Raw genomic sequence first — 19,868 nt, 5'->3', positions numbered from 1 at the left:
AGCCCGCCGAGAGCTAACAAGGTTACAAGCCCTCATCTCATCTTTGGGGACAGAAAGCGCCCCGGGGGAGCTCACTGGTGCAGGCAGAACAGGATCTGGTCCAGGGTGCGCACGCGTGGGCAAATCACACCCTGCCCACATTTTGCCAAGCCAGGAGACCCAGCGCCTGATGTGCGAGAAGGTGGGATATGTCCCGCTGAGCAACTCTCCTAGAAGGCTGGAGGAAACGGCCTCAAATGAAACCAAAGGAGGGGGAAGCGGCTGTGGCTCCATCAGCTGGGCTCCCGCCTACCACATGGTAGGCCCTGGGTTCGTGTTCCGGGGCCTCCTTTTGAAGGCAGGCTCGCTGCACCTGCGGAGAGCTGACAGCCCGTGGCCCGCAGAGAGTTGATGGCCCGAGCTGGTGCAGCAAGATGACGCAACAAAGGGAGATACAGAAAAAATGTGCAGCAAAAGGAGACACAGAGAAGAGATAGCAAAAGAAAGGAACAAGCCACAAAGGGGGGATAAATAAATAAATAAATAAATAAATTTAAAAAATAAAATAAAAGCAGAGGAGGGAAGCGGATGGGGCCCAGGCAACTGGGCTCCCACCTACCACATGGGAGGTCACTGGTTTGGATCCCGGTGCCTCCTAAAGAAGACAGCAAGCTGGCGCGATGGGCAGGTGCGGTGAACTAACACAAGAGACATAAGAAAAAGCATAATGAGAGACACGACAAAGAAGGGAGCAGAGGTTCCCAGTACCTCCTAAAAGACAGCGAGCTGACACGACAGGCAGGGGCAGAAACCTGCCACAACAAGATGACGCAACAAGAGATGCGGGGAGGAAAAACATAATGAGAGAACAACAAAGCAGGGAGCAGAAGAGGTTCAAGTGATTAGACACCTTCCTCCCCTATCAGAGGTCCCGGGCTCTGGTCCCGGAGCCTCCTAAAGAAACAGGGAAGAGGGAAGCAGATGTGTTTCAACAGAGAGAGCGTCCACCTACCATACAGGAGGTCCAAGGGTTCGATACCCAGTGCCTCCTGGCTCGTGTGGTGAGCTGGCCCATGCACAATGCCACTGTGCACAGGGAGTGCTGGCCCACGCAGGGATGCCTCTGCATAAGGGTGCCCCCCGCGCAAGGAGTGGCCCCTGCACAAGGAGAGCCACCCTGCATGAAACCTCAGCCCACCCAGGAGTGGCACCGCACACATGGAGAGAGCTGACGCAGCAAGATAACGCAACAAAAAGCAACACAGATCCCCAGTACCACCTGATGAGAATACAAGTGGACACAGAAGAACACACAGCGGATGGACATAGAGAGCAGACAATGGGTGGAGGGGGAGAAAAATAAACAAATAAATCTTTAAAAAAAAAGAAACAAGGAAGATGAACAGACTCTGTAAGTGAAAAAATAACAAGGGGGTGGGGAGAAATAATAATATAAACCTTTGAAAAAAACAAACAAACAAGGAGCTCTATCTGAACAAAGAGGAAACATTTCACTGTCTAGAGTAGGGGTTCACACTCAAAAACTTTCAGGGCCATTTAAAATATATGCATGACGTAGAGCTGAGAACTGTGTTCTTAAGACATAGTGCCTTTTTTCAAATTAAAATTGTATAAGTATTCTGTAGTACATGTAAAAAAAATTTCTATTTTTCTTAAAATATGATGCTCTATAGCAGGGGTTCTTACCCTTTTTGTTCCACAGACCCCTCTGCCAGTCAGATGAAAACCACAGACCCCTTACCAAGTCCACACTGTACTATTATTTAACAAATACATCAACACCCACACCAACACGTCCCCGCAAGAATGGTGACTTTTTGAATTTCAATTCAAGCTCACGGATCCCTTGTTAAGAACCCCTGCCCTACAGAATTACCTTCATATTTCCTGGTACAACAATTGAAGTGTTCTCCTAATTCCACTACAAGCAAAACGATCTCTTAAGTCAATGAAAAATGGCAATTGACACCTGGCATTGGGGAGGCAGAGGGGAGTGGAGCAGACTGTGGCAAACTGGTCACTGGGGAGCCGAGGCCCCAAATCTACAGAAGAACCAAATCTGTAAGCCAAAAATGCTGCTTTTATGTAAAATTCCCTGTTCTTGAATGCGGACAACTGACTTGGTGTCCTTTAAAACACTCTTCGGGGAGGTGGAGACCCATTTGGCGGGCCAAACGAGCATACCCACAGGTCGGAACCAGCCGGAAGCCCACCCACCCACCTGCAACCCCTGGTGCAAATGGTAAAACACAAATAAGAAACGCCATACCCCAAAAAGCATGTTAAAAGGAAACCAGCAGAATTCTGCACATGTGCATGATTGTTTTATAAGTTTACAACTTCTGTCATAAAAATATATTTTAAAAATAATAATAGGGTGGGTTGGGGGAAAAACACACCAAATGTAAGACAAGGACTATGATTAGTAGTACAATTTTGACAATGTTCTTTCACAGTTTTTCACAAACGTCTCATGACAATGCGAGGTGTTGGGGGAGGGTTGATGTATGGGACCCCTGTGTAATGTTATGCATGTTTGCTTTGTAAGTTCACAACTTTTACTATACACTTAACTTTTATGTATGTTCATATATAAATGATATAAATATAATAATAATTGGATTGGTTAGGGGAAAAGTACTTTGTTTAGTAGTAATATTTTCACAATGCTCTTTAATCATTAGTTAAAAAGGTTTAAAAACAATGCAAGTTATTGGTGGAAGGGTGAGATGTTACATATGTTTGTTCGATGTTATATATGTTTGTTTTGTAAGTTCACAACTATTATACACTTATTGTATGTTTATGTATGAGTGATAGATTTCAATAATTTTTTTTTTAATTAAAAAAACAGAATAAAAGGAAACCAGCAGCAGCTCTGGCTCGGTGACTCCGGAAGGCCGAGCGCTGTGGTGTCTGCGGACGTACGTGGCCACACGGTCAGGCTGGCCAAGGCTGGAGGGGCCTCCTCAGGCTCGGCTGGGAAGCACAGGCAGGTCCTTGAGGGGTTTCCACTGCAGAGGCTTGTCCAGGACAGGAGAGGCCACACGCACACCTTGCTGGGAGGCGAGGGACCCTCCCCACGCAGCTCTGATCTGCAGCCCCATCCAGCCCTGGGAAGGTCCCCGCTCCACGGGGCCACCCACGTCATCGACCACAGCTCCAGAGGCAAGTCCTTCCTCAGGTGAAGCCACAGTGGACCAACCATGCCTCAGCGTCCCTTCTCCCCGGCATCGCGAGGCAGGTAGCAGGAGCCCCACTGGGGTACTCTGAATCACGTACCCCAACAAACACGCCTGCTTCACCTGCGTCCACACCTTTGTGGGTGAGATTCACCTGCAGGATCTCCTGAAGACGTTGTTCGAATGGAGGTGGGCCTTTGCCAGACCACCAGGGGCCTTCTAAAGAGAATCTAGAGGTCACACGAGTGGGAGAGGAGAAGACATGGCCACGTGACAGGAAGCAGACCTAGAAGCCAAGGCCACCCAGCCAGCTGCCGGAGCCAGAAGCTACCAGCGAGGGAGAAGCCAGCCTTGCCTCCTCCAAAGTCAGGAAGCCAGAGTTCTCCGTTGTTTCATTCCCACCACATGGACTCTGTGACGGGCGCCTGGCAATCTGAGACACCACTAGGTTCACACCTTTCTAAGCTAAATACTGGTTCCTTCCTTAAGAGGACACTATTCCAAACACTCCTAACCCGGATATCAGCATCCTTCTGAAATCTAGGTTCTGGAAGGAAGGGAAGAAAGAACCTAAAGATGATTAAGCGCCTGAATGTGCCAGGCATGGAGGAGTGCAGGTGTCTTCAAGTTTGTCACGCGCTCCTCTGTGCTTTGCTCCATCATCACTGCCTGACAGACGAAGAAACTGAGGCTGAGCAAAATCAAATAGTCTTCTCCAGGCCACAGAACGGGTGCAGCTGAAAAACTCAAGCCAAGTGCATCTGACGCCAGACGCCGGCCTTGCCAAAGGTATGGAAACTGGGCTGCTGGTGATCGGTTTTGTTGTCGTAACTTCTAGAAATAATTATAAGCAATTCTGTTCTCCTGGTGTTCTCTGTTGTCTTTTCCCACAGTATTTGGGTTCTCCAGGAAAACAAAAGGATGTGTGTGTAAAACAATGACTGATATGGATAGCTGACAGATTAGAGAGACGACTGATAGATGACGTAGATATACATACAGATATTTAAGAGATTCATTGTAAGGAACTGGCTCATGCGGTCATGGGAACTGGCAAGTCCAAATTCCCCAGAGCAGGCCAGATGCTGATAACTCCAGTGAGGAGGATGGCAAAGTCTCTAGTCCCAGACGTTAGAAGAGGCCAAGGAAAAGTGGACGGTGTGGTCTTGAGACAAATTCCTTCTGATTCTTGAAACCACCAGTTCTGACTTTTAAGACCTCCAGCTGATAAGACGAGGCCCACCCATACTCTCTTTACTTAAAGTCAACCGACGCGGATCCCATCTACAAAATACCTCCGCGGTGTCAAGGAGGCCAGTGTTTGACCAAGCAACTGACCTGTTCGAGCTGACACACAAAATTAACCAGCACGCCCATGCAATGTGGAAACAAATTCTCAGAGTTGTGTCACATTTGATGACTAGTACCCCAGTACATTATTTCCAAATCCAGTTGATGATGCAAGCACATATTAAATAAAATGGCAGAAACTTACATAGTACATTTGAACATACTTCATCACAATCACTCTGTAAGGAAAATACTTTTTCTACCCCATTTTACAGAAGAAGAAATTGAAGCACAGACCCATAATTCCCTGCGCAAGGACACTCAAGCAGTTAAGTGTCAGACACAGGAATCAAAGAACCCAGGCAGGCAGATTCTACACAATTCTAGACTTTAGGCTTTTCAAATAGCTGTATTTTAGTAACTGGTTTTGAACTGCTTTACATAGTAAATTAAAACACTTCTCCACACCTAATGAAACATTCTTCTTGAATATTTTAAAGCAGGTGATCAAAAGGTTAGTCAACACAAAAGATACCTATTAGCATCAAAATTTCTAACTTTACTATATGGTGTTTGCAAATGAATCCAGAAATCTCAGATAACCCCCACTTACATAGAATAGTTAACTTCAGAATTCTGTGAGGGAACAATTCATTTTTTAAAAATCTGTTAAGCAGAGAAATCCGATCTTAATCTCAAAAGTGAGTCAACTCATGACACGACATTGAGCGATTTACATAATGGACCTCGTTTTAACAGCCAAAATCATTATATCTTCAGTTAAAAAGTATCTGTTGTGCCCCTACACAAGCCAGATACCATTTTTCTGGCTCTAGAGATCCATGGTGAACAAGACTGACAAGTTTCCTGCTCGCACAGATTTCCACTGCAGAAAGGTGGACACACAACGAGCCAATAAACAAAGCAAATACATAAAAGAGCAAACCATTGGGTCAGGACAAGAACTCTGCAGAGAACTGAAGTACGTTGACATGCTACGAGGCGGTGGGTGGCCAGGGAAGGTCTCCCCAAGGCAGTGCCTGGAGCTGAGAGCCACAGGCCAAGGCAGGGGAAATTCTTGTCTGGAAAGTTTAGTCCCTGTGAATGCGTTTCAACAAAGCAGGCAGACGCTGCAAACTGCCCCGGGGGCGACTTGCCATCGTTCCAAATACCACTTTGGGAACTGTCCAGCTTTCCTGCTTCAGCCCTTAGCAACATCAACACATCTATTAGCAAAACACCTCCATCAAAAGGAAATAGCCTGGAAACCTCACAGCTGGAACCTTACCTTTCTCAGGGGTTCCTTAGGGTTCAAGGCTCCTGAGCTCTCCTGATCTCACAATGGCAACTGGGAATTATACACACGCTCTCTGTTCCTAAGCAGGAGGTCCTGTTTGGTTCTACAGGGTTTGCGTGTTCAGTGGGAATTTGATATCGGATGAGATGGAAATAATTAAAGCTCCCGTGCTGCAGCTTCTCCATGCAAGGTCCCAGGGAGGATTGGCATAAAGGGTTTTCACACCGAGTAGAGCTCCCAACACATCCAATTCAGGTGTTTGTAATAAGCTTCCAAGAGCAGGGTGTTTGGAGCTCCTTACGGCAACCTCAGTTCCCAGTACTGAGGAATCCCCTTTACCTTTTCGTTCAGGTCCTCAAACCAAGAGCAGGTAACAGAGCTGAGCGCCAATGCGGGGAGTGGGGGTAAAACATACAGAAAGACACATCCTTTTAAAGCCACTAAGCTGTCCAGTGCCTCCAGCTTCCCTACAGAGGAAGCATGCTTGGCACTTAGTATAATCAATTATTCACCCAGAATGTGCTGGCTTGAAGAGGTGTCTTTGTAACTGAGGCACTCAGCCCTGCAGAAAGAAAGAAACCACAAAAAAAAAAAAAAAAACCCAGAAAACAAAAACACAGAAGGAGTGAGAAAATTTTTCAGATTCACGATTTGGTAATTAGAGCTCAATTTCTCAGCCTTCTGCTCGCTCTTGGGCTCCGGACAAAAAGGGAGACTCGAAAAGAAAAATCAGGCATTGAGCGATCAGTTACAAAATAAAGGCACTGTGAAGGTCTTTCTGAATCCTAATTGGAGAAGCTCGTTTACTGCTTCACCTCCTAACTTCCTGTGGCCAAGTCACGGGATAGACAGACAGACGGACAGCAGGCCGTTTGTGAGCAACCACGGCTCTAGGTACAAGGGGTAAGTAAGAGAAACTGCCTCTGCTCTCATTGAGCTTCTTTCCTAGGAGGGGAGCAGCCAAAAGAAATAGGTAAATAAGCAAGAAAAACATCCTGTAGAGCACCGCGCAAGCTACCAAAAGAGCACAAGAAGAGCCGGGGAGCGGCAAGGGGCTGATTTGAAAGGGAAGATCAAGCTGACAACCAGGCTGAGGGCTTAAAGGTCTCCTGAGGTGAGGAGAGGAAAATGACGCCCAAGGAGGGAACCAAGAGCCCCCTTGTCAAGAACAGGAACCGCTCAAAAGGCAAGTGGGGGAAGCGGACGTAGCTCAACGGATAGGGCGCCCGTCTACCATATGGAGGGTCCAGGGTTCAAACCCCGTGTGATGAGCTGGCCCATGCGCAGTGCTGATGCGCGCAAGGAGTGCTGTGCCATGCAGGGGTGTCCCCTGCGTGGGGGAGCCCCACGTGCAAGGATTGCGCCCAGGAAAGAGAGTTGCCCAGTGAGAGAAAAGCACAGCCCGCCCAGTAGTGGCACAGCACACATGGAGAGCTGATGCAGCAAGATGACGCAACTAAAAGAGACACAGATTCCTGGTGCTGCTGACAAGAATACAAGCGGACACAGAAGAACACACAGCAATGGACACAGAGAGCAGACAACTAGGGGGGGTGGGGAAAGGGAGAGAAATAAATAAAATAAATCTTTAAAAAAAAAGATGTATAGAAAAAAAGGTAAGGAGGTTGGGTCAAATGGTGAGGGTGTCACTACTTATTAACAGTGGTTTCTGGGTCCTCTTATATTTTAGACAATTATACCATCTTCCTACGTTTGATGGACAGTTGAGGGATATATTAAAATTCATGTCAACACATCTGAAGGCACCTCCCTTTCCTTTCCTAGCTTAAACTAGAGCAGATTGCTTTCGGGGAGCGCGAGCTGCCTTCTCACAGGTGTTACCTCACATCTGCTACATACACGAGACATTAGGCGAACAGCTATGCATGGTGGGGTCTTGGGTCACAACAGAGAAGGCACAGACTCTGGACCCAGGGGACCTGGGTTCAAATCCCAGCTTCACCATGATCACCTGGCTACTTAAATGGTCAAAGCCTCTGGTTTCTTCATTTAGGAAAAGGAAATAACTGTACCTGCCTCCCAGGGTTACTGTCAGCATTTAAGGGGATAATGAGATAAAACCCTTCCTACAGTGGTTGCGCCAAATCCTCAATGAGAGAAGCAATAAACCGCTACTCGACTCACCGTAAATAGTCGCTACTGGTAACGGCTTTGATGATCACAGTGGTCCATAGAATCTCAGCTCTACAAGCAGGTGGAGGAGTGAAAAGAGCTTCACATAACACAATCAGAGCCATGGGGGACCTTGAAAGACTGATGCACCTCCTTTCTGTGCAGGAGAGAACTTGAAGCAAAAAGAGATAGCTAGCTGATCTGCCCACGGGGATAATTTAGTCCAGAGAAAATTTTTGGATACCTGACACATTTGGTCAAGAATGTGTCCTTAAAGAATAAGACCTGTATTGAGATAAATTTTGTATGAATAAACATTTAATTTCCAAATAATGTCAACCTTATATGACAACTGCCAAAATAATACAAAGCCCAGAAAACTCCAACACACCCCCCACCTAGATACCCAAATGCTTTTACTATTTTGCCACATTTGCCGTAACATTCCACCATCTATCTGCCTATTTTCTAAACACTTGGGAGTAGCCTGCATGTACCACACTACTTGAACACTTAATCCATCCACAGTGACATATGTTTAATTCATTTTATATGCAGCCCAGGATAGATAAGAAAATATTTTTGAATGATAAGAATAGAAAATTGAATCAGGCTTCAGGGGGCTCTAAAGAGATGACACTTATTTAAAAAAAAAAAAAGATGACATTGACAAAAGCAATATGTGTCATAGATTGATGGTGTGATAGAAACTGAACACTTTAAGACCTGCCCCACTTTAATTTTTTCCAGTGATAATAACAGATGGTGCGTCTCAAGCACATCACGTGAAAGAGGTTTTCCCTACATTCATTTTTAAAATTCCACTCTTCTCAGAGAAACTGAGTCTTGGCGCTATGGGGAAACAAGCCTGAGGAAGGGTGCCCAGCTAGCAGGGCTCTCCCAAGTCCAGCACCCCTACTGCCCTCATTGACCTGCCCCACCCCTCTGGGGGGGTGTTTCAGTAATAGCAAGAAGGGACCATTGGGGGGAGCTGGCCACCTTAGCGTGCAAGGTCCTTGGTGAAGCAGACGTGGCTCAACCAGTTGAGCGCCTGCCTACTACACAGGAGGTCCCGGGTTCAGGTCCCGGTGCCTCCTAAAGAAGAGCAGACACTGTCCCCACCACAACAAGCACATGCCACAAGCCAGGAGGCGCGGCAGCCCATGGGGAGCAGGTGTGGCTCAAGCCGTCAGGCACACGCCTCCCATGTGGGAGGTCCCGGGTTCGGTTCCCGGTGCGTCCTGAGAAGGCAAGCAAACAATGAGCAGATAGACAAGTGCACCATCTGGGGAAGGGGGGATAAATAAAAAATAATAATAATAAGGTAAATAAATTAATCTTTTTTAAAAAAATTTTCTCAGGACACAGCAGCAGGAAGGTCACAAAAGCAGAGGCAGTTCCATCTGAACCAAAAAATCACACCATCTGCGAGGACCCAGCATCCACTCAAGATCTGAAAAGCATCTTTTTTTTTTACACTTTTTAAATTAAAGTAAATAGATGACAAAGAACGTTACATTAAAAAACCATAAAAGGTTCCCTTATACCCCACTCCCCACCCCCCACCCCATCATTTTTGTAAATGGTTTTTTTTGAAGATACATACATCACAAAAAAGGTTACATTAAAAAATATAAGAGGTTCCCGTATATCCTCCATTCCCCCACCCCACTCCTCCCACACCAACAGCCCCCTCCATCATTGTGGCACACTCATCGCACTCAGTGAACTCATTTTGGGGCACTGCTGCACCACGTGGATAATAGTTTACCCTGTAGTTCACACTCTCCCCCAGTCCACCCCATGGGCTAAGGCAGGACACACAATGTCCAGCATCTGTCCCTGCAGTACCACCCAGGACAACTCCAAGTCCTGAAAATGCCCCACATCTCATCTCTTCTTCCCTCTCCCTGCCCTCAGCAGCTCCCATGGCCACTTCCTCCACATCAATGCCACAAATTCTTTTATTACTAGTCACAACAGGGTCCACAGAAAGGAGGAATAAATATGGATTAGAGTGGATTTACTGAAAAGCATCTTAACCCAGAAAACAACACCCTACAGGACCAAAACATCTAGAAGTATCCCTGCCCCGGGCTCAGGTCTCCTGGGGCGCCGACCAACAAGCTCGTCCCTGGAGGCTCCCTGGATCCCCTCCGTTTCTTGAACGTGGCAGTGCTGGACCCGCCAAGCCCCTGCATACACTGTTCCCACTGGGAACGCTCCCTGGAGAAGAGGAGTTACCCCTCAAGACCCCGCTAAGTGTCTCCTCTTCTGGGAAGTCTTCCCTGGCCACCAACCTCCAGCCCCCAAACACCCTGGATTATCCGCCCTGACCCCACCACGCCATCAGAGAGGGGCCACTGCACGGCAGTTAGCTGTGCTTACTCGTCGATCTCCTTGACTACAGGTTCATCTATTTATTCTTGTTCTCCTGAGGTCAAGCACAGCTCTTCATGGGAGGGGGCTTCATAAGCACACAACGAACAGATCGATGGGAGAAAGGACGCATCAAATTGCTAATACCAGGAAGCGACAGTGGCTCAACTGATAGGGCGTCCACCTACCACATGGGAGGTCCAGGGTTCAAACCCAGGGCCTCCTGACCATGTGGTGAGCTGGCCCACGTGCAATGCTGATGCGCACAAGGAGTGCCGTGCCATGCAGGGGTGTCCCCACGCACAAGGAGTGCGCCCCGTAAGGAGAGCCGCCCAGCGCAAAAGAAAGAGCAGCCTGCCCAGGAATGGCGCCACACACACGGAGAGCTGACACAGCAAGATGATGCAACAAAAAGAAACACAGATTCCCAGTGCCGCTGACAAGAATACAAGCGAATGCAGAAGAACACACAGTGAATGGACGCAAAGAGCAGACAACTGGGGGTGGGGGGAAGGGGTGAGAAATAAATAAATAATAAATCTTTAAAAAAAAAAAAAAAAGGAAGCCCACACCTAAACGCGACATTAACCAATTCAGAAAACCCTGGAGTATGTTCAGAGCGCCTGGTGTTTATAAAACTTGCACTGTTTATAAAACTTTCAATGCTGGGCGCCCAGGGTGAGAGCACAAAGCACTCAGCACAGCAATCAAGGAGAAACTGCTGGGAAAAAAGAGAGATAAAGCCACCACTTAACCTGTGCCAGTGCCCTCAAAGTAAGCACCCCCCACCCCAACCAGGTGAAAAGAATGCATTTCCTGCCGAGAACTTGCTCTTTAAAATGCACGCCTTCTTCACAGTAGATCCTCTTTGTACCCACCATGTCCCTGAATGAAAAGGATTTTAAAGTCTCCGGGTTGGCTTTCGCCTTGCTATCAAGCAGGCGGCTTATCAACTCAGACACTCCACTCGACTTTGTAGTAAAACAATGCAGGAAGGGGGATATTTTCCAGAAGGCAGAGACAAGGACGAGGGGGTGAGAAATTCGACTCCCGTCTCCATTACCCCCTCATCTGGCCTGGATATGTTTAATGTGACTGCCCCCCCCCCGACACCCCCCTCTATTCGCAGGTAGGTGCTTCTTTCAGGGACCCTGGAGATTTGAGGCACAATGAACAAAGCCCTCTCCACCTCTTCCTGAAAGCTTGGGGTGCTGTGCGCCTTTCACGACATAACAATCGGCCCCAGCCGCTCAACGTCTACACTAACACACACTGTTCCCGCACAAAGAACTAATGGATCAGACCCCGCCCCGGGCCCGAGAGCTGTCCAGCTGTCCAGGGAAGAAAGCCAGAGCCACAGTCTTTCCTGACAAAGGGCTCATTACAATGCAAAGAGGAAGTTCCAGGCTGCCCTCCCCAAAAGGCAGATCTGTGTGGACACAGGTCTCCAGGATCTGCCCTTGGCATTTGGGCTCAAATGCGACACCCGACGAGATCTTGGCAGGCTGGGGTCTCTTCGGCCCGCTGGGTTGGGGTCTTCCCACCAGGGCTCTTGGATCCAGGGACGGAACGCCAGAGAGCACAAGCTGGCACGTTCCAGTTTGGTGGCTCGGCGCAGGGCACGCGCCAGCGGCATTCAGCGCAACTCGAGAAGCAGGAGCTGCCCACGAGGCTCTCTGCTAAGAGCTGGGAACGTGATGATGAAGGCGGCCTTGGACACCAGTCAAGTTCAGAGTCGCCCGTCAGTTGCGATGCTGAGCAGACTGTGGTCCAGGGGCTGTGAGATGAGGGGGGAGGGCACAGGAGTGGCCCCACCTGGTCTTCAGGTAAGACTCAAACACAGCCATGCACAAGGAAGGCATCTTCAGCCAGGGTCTCCAGGAGATGTGGATGGATTTTCCCAAGAGCCAGCGGATGTTTTCAAGCAGGTCTACCAATTCTTAGCCGCCCTCCTACTAGAGGGACCGGGGAATGTTTGCTGTCCCCACCTCTCCTAGAGCAGAGGACAGCGGGCAGGGCCCGGGCGTCCGTGTCGAGGTCGGAAAAGGTCTCTGTGGGACCCCCACTGCGAGGCCCAGGGCAGCCTGCGAGGGCACCAATATCAGCTTCTTTGATGGCCGTTATCCACTTGTCACCTGTCACCCTATTTCCCAGCAGTGAGAAGACACAACTAAGAACCCCGAGTCCATAGAACGTTCAATTAGGTGGATTGTAAAGGTGTGGCAATGGACAGACCTGATGGCAGCACATTGCAGTGAGTAACACACACAGCTGACTCACAAAGGTGACTGTGGCTGAAAGGGGAGGTCCAGGGAGGCCGATGTTCCCTGAAAGCAGCTAGAGGGTCATGCAGGGACTGCAGAGCATAGGGATTTCAGGCGAAGATGAGGCTTGCGGTTAATAATAAAATAAAAGAATGTTCCTCTACTGTAGGGTATTAAGAATATGGAGATATATGGGGAAAAGACAAATAACGTAACTTATAAACTAGAGTTAGTAATATTGTAATACTTTTGAATCAAAGGCAAAGAAGGTACTATATCAATTATAAGGGTAAAAAAAAATATGGGGAAGCGGCTGTTAATCAGTTGGGCTCCCGCCTACCACATGGGAAGCCCTGGGTTCGCATCCCAGGGCCTCCTCGTAAAGGCAGGCTCACCTGCACGCTGCGGAGAGCCGCCAGCTCAGGTGCCATGGGGTGCCACCCAGCCCCCCAGCGCCACAGAGAGCCTACTCAGCAAGGTGACGCAACAAAAAGGAAGTCGAGCAAAAACACAGAAGAGCACGCAGCGACACAGAGACACAGAGAGCAGACAACAAGCAAGCCGCAAGGGAGGGGGGAATAAATAAATAAATACAGACACAGAAGAGTCACAGCAAATGGACGCAGAGAGCAGACAGCATGCAAAAAGCCACCAGGGGGGATTAAAAAAAAAAAAAGAAAGAATATGGGATTTCGTTTTATGAGACGTGAATATGATCGAGCTTCTCTTTTTCATTTAACGAGGAGATTTTGGTCATGTCATTTAACCAATCCATGCTCATTTATTCCTCTTTCAGAACACTAGAGAAACAACTGGGTTTGTTTTTAGGATTAAATAGAATAAATGTGCCTGGGCAGGATTTTTTAAAGTAATGCTTCCATAATTTAAGCTGCCTTTAACCTGTTATGTTTTGAAGATGAAATAAAGTTTTAAAAAAAAAAAAGAACCCTGTCCCATTCCCCATTCCTCGCCAAGACAAAAGAAGTGATTTTGCTTTGGTGCCTTCAAGCCAACACGAAATTTCAGCTTTTGGACGAAGAGAAGATCCTCATCCAGTTGATCGGCAGAGCTCAGCGAACGATGGGGAGTGCTTTTCTTCATTAGGGACCTGCAGTAAAATAATTCCCCAGCCCTTCCCAGCCCACAGCAGCCACGCACCCAGGACCACACGCTGAGCAGGACAGCAGGCGCAAACCTTACTCACAATCTGCAGAGAACGGTGCGAGCCCAACAGCAAAGGAAGCGAGCCAGACAAGGACCTTTACAGAAGAAACAAGCACTACGTGCGGTCAGAAGACAACCTGATGCAGCAGCACTAAATACCTGCTTTCCTCCCCCATTCGCCTCCAAAATAATTGTCCTGCCCACCGCTACTTCTTTTTCCAGGCCTAGCGCTACTCAAACCCATTCCATCTTCACCCCTAGCCTCCGTTCAAAAAGAGAAGGGGAATAAGATTTATAAATTATATAACAGATGCTTGTATGTGAGTAGAATGCTTATATGTGTACACCAGATGTATATACCCAAAATTATGTTTTTTAAAAAGATGTAAAGGAAAATAGGGACTCAACCAGATACTTGTACACTGTTTGGCTATTGTGTCAACTCGGCCAGGTAACTGTGCCCAGTTGTCTGGTCAAGCGAGCACTGAGCTAACTGTACTACAAGGGCATTTATGGACTTTAGTCACCATTGACTTTACTGCAGTGGTAAATCAGAGAGAGCTGATTACAGTTACATCAATCAGGGAGATTGCCATCAGCAATGAGTGATGCTTAACCCAATCAGGTGAATGCCTTAACTGGGGAAGTGATTCCAGCATTGAGGGAGAATTTCCCAGCTCGTCTTTGGACAGCCAGCGTCTCCCAGAACTCATCAAGAACCTTCAGTGGACTTTCACTGGAGCCCCTGGTTGCACCTGCCTGCGGAATCTGGACTTGTGCATCCCCATGGCTGCGTGAGAGACTCTGATAAATCTCTAACTGTCGACAGATATCTCTTGTTGATTCTGTTTCCCTAGACAACCCTGACTAATACATATACCTGTGGACATAGCAGTATCAACCACAATAGCCAAAAGGTAAAAACAAGCCAAGTGTCCATCAACACATGAATGCATAAACAAAATGTGGTATATCCATAAATGGAATATTGCTCCATAAAAAGGAATGAAGTGCTGATACATGCTACAACATGTATGAGCCTTGAAGAAATTAAGCTCAGTGGGATAAGTCAGACACAAAAGTACAAATATTGTATGATTCCACTTATATGATACATTTAGGATAAGCAAATTCATAAATAAAACAGGTGAGAGGCTACGACTAGCTGGGAGAGGGAGAATGAGGAGTTACTGCTTAATGGGTTCAAAGCTTACACATGGAGTAACGAAAAACTGAAAATGGGTGGTGACGATGGCACAACATTGTAAATGCAATGAACGCCACTGAATTTGCACACTTAAATTTTTTAAAGGGAACTTTTTTGTTAGATGTATGCTTCACAATATTTTTTTTTTAGCAAAGGGCAAGTGACTTAAAAAAAAAAAGTAGCCTAATGGAAATTGCTTCTCAATGATCTGCCTTTTCTTTTTCCTCTTCATCCATCATATTCTCCCACCCATTTAGTTTCACCCACACAAGCTCTAAGCATAATAGGGCTTTCTGGTTATAGAAGGCAAAATACCCATTCTAACAGCTAAAGGGGTTGGTGAAGGAGATGCTATCCGTTGGTCACCGAAACAGTGTCCACTCGTACAATATTCTCGGCCTCTGCCCCAGCCTTCCATTGGGGGAGGTGCCCCTCCTCTCGCCCCTGCCTCACCCTGGCCCAGTTCTCCCTGTCTTTCATGCCTGAATTCCTACAAGGAAATGGACGTCTCATGCCAGTCCCTCCTTCCAAGGACTGTCCACCACAGCTGGCTGCTGCCCTGGGCCTCCCTGCAGGCTGGCTCTCAGCTCCCCTGACCTGGGGGCAGCTCCTCCACTTTGCAGAGCCCCTCGCCCACTCTCCACAGCCACCTGGGCTCACCGCCAGCCCGTGAGGACCCTCCTGCTCAGGCTGAGAGCTCCCCCCTTTCAATAGGACCACCCCGTCGTGTGCCATCTTACCCACTCCGCCGCCTGGGACATACCCATCAACTCCAACGGGATAGGTCCCACTGTCTACACCTGCCCACCTGCTCTCCACTCTGTGGCCAAAGCGAGTTTTTCAAAAGCAGGTCTCTTTGCGTCACCCCCTTCCAAAAGCTTCTCACTGGTCTTTGGACTAAGTTGGCACAGTCTACGAGGACTTTCGGGGGATGCCCTGGCTCTGGAAGCTTCTAGCGTCACTTACACCACCCGCTGTCCCCTTCCCCTGCCACCCTGGCCTTTTCTGTGGTCCCCTGGAGGCACCAGACACACTTGGTTTCCAACTGCCTATGACCCTGCCTCGCCTACTTCATCCTGTAGACCTCAGCTCTCACAGTAGCCTTTTTTGACCTCCTTAACTAGTCAAATCCCCCAACGCACACAGTTATGGCACCAAGTAACTCTTCACATCACAGATCCCAGGTCCACGTTGGAATTCACTGGCCTTCCCTCTCTCTAGATTGCAAAGCACGTGGGAGGCCAGGCCAGGGGCTGTGTCATTTTGTTCCCACACACCAGGTACACTCTAGGTGCTTAATAAAGATTCTTTGAAGGAATCAGCAAGTCCCAAACTGGAATATGAGGTCTTAGATGTTGAGGGACTTCTTTGTAGCCCCCCATCCCCAAGGCCAGAGAAGGCTTCCAATGATTGTCTGCCCGATGAATTAACCACCTGTCTCAACTAGAAACAATGCACACAAGAGAAAGTGTTTCAAGGTAGATCATTTCTTTTCAGGAACTGAAAAAACCTGGAGATGAAAGAATTAATGAAATGAAGTACCATCGAATAAATATTAAATTAGCAAATGAGCACAACACGATAGCTTCAAGAGGCAGCCTGAGCCGTAGCACAACACCCAAGAAGAAGCCACCACACAACAAGCACGCAAATGCTCCTTTACTGAAAATCAGGGAAGGAAAAATGGATCTGTTGATCTTAAAAGGAGGAAATACAGGTAGAAAACTAATTTAGTAAACACTCTGGTATTAGAAAATCTGCGAAGCTGTTGGAGATTCTGAGCCATCTATGTGGAGGCATGTGCTACACACCTCCCAGGAAAGAGGTATGGAATGATTGTCTCTCTTGGGGAACCCAAAGCTAGAGATCACGGCTGGAGGGATTCTCCACCCATCAGGCTCTGGGTGAAGGGTTCCTGGGGAAATAACTGGAGGAAACTCCTGCCTTGGTCTCAGAGCTCCATCAGCTGAGCCAGAGGCATTTTCCAAAGGATAACTTTACCTCACGCCAAGGCCATGCCTAACTGCCGAAATCCAGAATATTATGGGCAAGCGCTATGTTTTTCCAGAGGACTAAAGGGAAGGGGGAAGGAAGAAAGGAAAAGACTGAATGACTGACCAAATGATGACACTAGTCATTTCTAGGTTCCCAGTGGGAAGAATCAAGAGTCCCACAGCCAGTCAACAACGCCTGGATTTAAAGAGACAACAAAAAGATGTGTTCTTGCCAACTCTAATACCCCAAAAAACCCTGCAGATGACTAAAATATTCTTCCCTAAATTATTCAAGGTTGTCACACTTTTCCTTCCTGAAGACAGAGTCAAGCTTATGCTTCAATGAACAAATAATTTTTTTTCTGACTGGTCTCCCCAATCATGAAGAGGAAATCATGATTTCAGAGTCATGAGCTTAGTTGAGAAAGATGATGTCATCAACCCCGCCGGAGCAGCACCCCGTTTATATTCCGCCAGGCGCCCTTCACGATTGCTTCAACAACGTGGAAAACAGTTTAGTGTCTCCCCAAGGAGCTCAACATAGAATTTCCATGTGACCTGGCAATCCCACTCCTAGGTATCGACCCCAGAGAACTGAAAGCAGGGACTCAAACAGATACTTGTGTACCCAGGCGCAGGTGGAAACAACCCAAGCGTTGTCCATCAAGAGACGAATGGATACACAAAATGTGCTCTAGCCATACAATGGAACACCATTCCACCAGAAAAAGGAATGAAATTCACATATATGCTACAGCTTGGATGAACCTTGAAAACATTATGCTCAGGGAAATAAGCCAGACACAAAAGGACAATAGGGTGTGATTCCACTTACGTGAAATAATTAGAATAGTCCAATACGCAGCGTCAGCAATTAGAATAAAGCCACCAGGGCCTGGGGTATGGCTGGGGAATAGGAAGTTAATGCTTAATTGGTACAGTTTATGTTTGGGACAACAAAAAAGTATTGGTAGTTGCACAACATTGTAAATGCCATGAACGTCATTGAATTGTGCTCTTAAAAACTGCAAAAATGGGAGCTTTTGCATTATCTCTACATTACCACAGTAAAATTTTAAAAACGATTTCAACTCTTATCATCCTCCCTGGGGACATTTCACAGCTTTATCGCAAGCCTGGGAAGGTTGGTCAGGATGTGAAATATTCTTACAGATGCGATTTTTATAGGAACGCAGGGCACAGAACTTTTAATCTCACAATGACTTAGAAAGATGTCATTCTTTACTTGACACTTGAAGATGACACAGTGTCAATGCCTGAGCCTCTGTTCGAAGTCAAACATTTAGGAAAGTCTGAATAAAACCTATGGATATGTACCTTGCCAACCAATATATAGTTTTATGTCTGGAAACAAAGACTTTGTAGGTTTTGTACTAAACTCTCCTTTAATTTCCCCCCACTGACAAGCAGTCCAGGGAGATAATGAGGAATTAGCTGGCTGACTCCCTGGTGATACCCCTGTCACTGGTGTGGAAATCAGAGATAAGGTTTTGAACAATGGTAACAAGCACAAAACTGGCCACCCCAGGGAAGACGATGGCACCTCTCTGTAAGGTGAGAAGAACACTCGACAGATGGCACCTTTGGGTTTCGATCCATCCATCAGTTTTGTAGAAAGCAGCATACATTAGAACGTCCAGCCATCACACAGCCACCCCTGATTGATTCTCCCGATTTGCAATAAATAAAAAGTGACCCAAGGGGCAAAATAACATCAGGAACTTTTTCAAAAAAGCAAATGCTAGGAAGCATAAAACTTCCATCTAAAGATTCACAGCCAAAAGCTGCAAACAACCAAGGGTCTGTCAACTAATGAAAGGGTAAACAAAAGGTGGGACATATAAGACAATGGAATATAATCAACCATTAGGAAAAAATGAAGTTATGAGACAGGTCACAGCATGGAAGAACCCTGAAACACTCAGGCTCGGTGAACCAAGATATAAGGACAAGCGTTGCATAATAGCATTTATAAGAAATGACTCGAAATAGCAAATTTGCAGAGAGAGAAAGCAGATCAGCAGTTTCTAGGGAAGGGGGGATGAGAAGAGCGGTAGGAGTAGTGTTGTAAAAAAAATTTTTGTAAGTTTCACAACATCTACTTCTGAATCTCCAGCTGTACTAGCTGTAGCTGTCATCTTATATCAGGAACATCAACTTCCAGCTCACTGCAAGCTGCTCTGCTGGGCACCTCTAAAACATGATACGAGGACGACTCGGGCATAGTCCCACTCAGCAGGGGACCTGGAGTTCAGAGGGGGAAAGAAGACAGCAAACAGAGACGTTAAATTATTTTAAAAAGGCCAGGTAAGCAGGCCATCCAGAATGAAAGGACAGAATCAAGTCAGTGCTGGGAGCGATGCCAGAAAATTCTCCTGCTTAAAAAAAAGCACCAGAAAAAAATCCACTTAATCTTACGTGAAATAAAGATTTTCTGCAGCAGCCACCACTGAGATCTTCAGGCTGAACTGGAGGAAAAAGGATGCCACTGGCAGTATGTATTTTGGATCCAGCCTAAAAGGAAATGAAAACAAAACGTAATTAAGTAAGAAAAATTAACGTCTGGAATGGTCCAAACTACAAAACCTTAACAAAGATTGGAAGGATGAATGGAATCTGTTGCCAACGAGATAAAGGCAGATACGGCACCAATAAGACAGGAGTGGGCTGGAATTAAGAAAGATTGCCAGGAGCGGATGAGACTCGAGCGGTTGAGCACCTGCTTCCGACACGGGAGGTCCCGGGTTCAGTTCCTGGTGCCTCCTGAAAACAAAGACAAGCAACCAAACAAAAGTATCAAATCAAGCCAGTTGGGTACTGGCTTCCCACCCATAAGGGCCCAGTTTCAAACCCAGAGTCCGGGACCTCAAATATATTTTAAAGAAAGGAAGGGAGGGAGAGAAGGAGGGAGCAAGGAAGATTGCAGACGGGAGCTTT

The 19,868-nt window shown here is 47.1% G+C and overlaps 1 protein-coding gene across 1 annotated transcript in view; it reads right to left on the bottom strand.

Annotated features, from left to right (window-relative positions):
- The window catches only part of TIAM2 (TIAM Rac1 associated GEF 2), a 165,111-nt gene extending 145,666 nt beyond the window's left edge, over nucleotides 1–19,445 (bottom strand). Inside the window, exon 1 of the mRNA XM_058289731.2 lies at nucleotides 19,350–19,445. The gene's annotated coding sequence lies outside the window, so the exon portion shown is untranslated. The remainder of the gene's footprint in view (nucleotides 1–19,349) is intronic.
- Nucleotides 19,446–19,868: the final 423 nt, after the last annotated feature.

The sequence above is a fragment of the Dasypus novemcinctus genome, chromosome 28 (assembly GCF_030445035.2).
Source record: "Dasypus novemcinctus isolate mDasNov1 chromosome 28, mDasNov1.1.hap2, whole genome shotgun sequence".
NCBI classification, from domain to species: domain Eukaryota; kingdom Metazoa; phylum Chordata; class Mammalia; order Cingulata; family Dasypodidae; genus Dasypus; species Dasypus novemcinctus.
This window is presented reverse-complemented; position numbering and strand designations above follow the sequence as displayed.